Source organism: Cherax quadricarinatus, chromosome 64 (assembly GCF_038502225.1).
Source record: "Cherax quadricarinatus isolate ZL_2023a chromosome 64, ASM3850222v1, whole genome shotgun sequence".
In the NCBI taxonomy this organism is placed as follows: domain Eukaryota; kingdom Metazoa; phylum Arthropoda; class Malacostraca; order Decapoda; family Parastacidae; genus Cherax; species Cherax quadricarinatus.
Window position 1 is genome coordinate 14,321,894 of NC_091355.1, and position 1,821 is coordinate 14,323,714.

Here is a 1,821-nt window from a genome sequence, read left to right on the forward strand (position 1 = left end):
TACATACAACAGTTGTATGTAGCATACATACAACAATTGTATGTAGCATACATACAACTGCTGTATATAGCATAAATACAACTGCTGTATGTAGCATACATACAACTGTTGTATGTAGCATACATACAACAGTTGTATGTAGCATACATACAACAGTTGTATGTAGCATACATACAACAGTTGTATGTATGCTACATACAACAGTTGTATGTAGCATACATACAACAATTGTATGTAGCATACATACAACTGCTGTATATAGCATAAATACAACTGCTGTATGTAGCATACATACAACTGTTGTATGTAGCATACATACAACAGTTGTATGTAGCATACATACAACAGTTGTATGTAGCATACATACAACAGTTGTATGTAGCATACATACAACTGTTGTATGTAGCATACATACAACAGTTGTATGTAGCATACATACAACAGTTGTATGTAGCATACATACAACAGTTGTATGTAGCATACATAAGCTTATTATGAAACTCCGATCAAGCATTTTACTGTTGGTATCTTTATTGATGAGACGTTTCGCCTACACGTTAGGCTTCTTCAGTTAAATGCAAAGGGAGCAGTAGTAGTGAATAAAGGTGATGTAATCAGTCCATCAACATTGAAGAAAGGTATTTGAGGGGGTCAGTCCCTCAGCCTGGAAAAGAGTTCAACTCCATGGTGTGGAACGATATGGTGCTGAAGCATAAAAACGGGGTCTTAAATACTGTCGGTTTTTTTTATGAAGTGTAATAATGTTGGTAACGGCTTGACAAAGCTCCTGGAGAGCGAAACGTTGCCACAATAAAATGTCACATTAGTCGCACCTGTGTCCTTTTGCTTTTTATATAGAATGTCATTGATGTCAGCTAGGCCTGTGTAGTATGTCACTGATGACAGCTAGGCCTGTATAGTATGTCATTGATGTCAGCTAGGCCATTATAGTATGTCATTGATGTCAGCTAGGCCATTATAGTATGTCATTGATGTCAGCTAGGCCATTATAGTATGTCATTGATGTCAGCTAGGCTTGTATAGTATGTCATGTCAGTTAGGGCTGTATATTATGTCATTGATGTCAGCTAGGCCTGTACAGTATGTCATTGATGTCAGGCCTGTACAGTATGTCATTGATGTCAGCTAGGCCTGTATATGTCATTGATGTCAGCTAGGCCTGTATAGTATGCCACTGATGTCAGCTAGGCCTGTATATGTCATTGATGTCAGCTAGGCCTGTATAGTATGTCACCTAGGCCTGTATAGTATGTCATTGATGTCAGCTAGGCCTGTATAGTATGGCACTGATGTCAGCTAGGCCTGTATAGTATGCCACTGATGTCAGACAGGCCTATATAGTATATCATTGATGGCAGCTAGGCCTGTGTAGTATGTCATTGATGTCAGCTAGGCCTGTATAGTATGTCATTGATGTCAGCTAGGTCTGTATAGTATGTCATTGATGTCAGCTAGGTCTGTATAGTATGGCACTGATGTCAGCTAGGCCTGTATAGTATGGCACTGATGTCAGCTAGGCCTGTATAGTATGTCATTGATGTCAGCTAGGCCTGTATAATACGGCACTGATGTCTGCTAGGACTGTATAGTATGTCATTGATGTCAGCTAGGCCTGTATAGTATGTCATTGATGTCAGCTAGGCCTGTATAGTATGGCACTGATGTCAGCTAGGCCTGTATAGTATGGCACTGATGTCAGCTAGGCCTGTATAGTATGTCATTGATGTCAGCTAGGCCTGTATAATACGGCACTGATGTCTGCTAGGACTGTATAGTATGTCATTGATGTCAGCTAGGCCT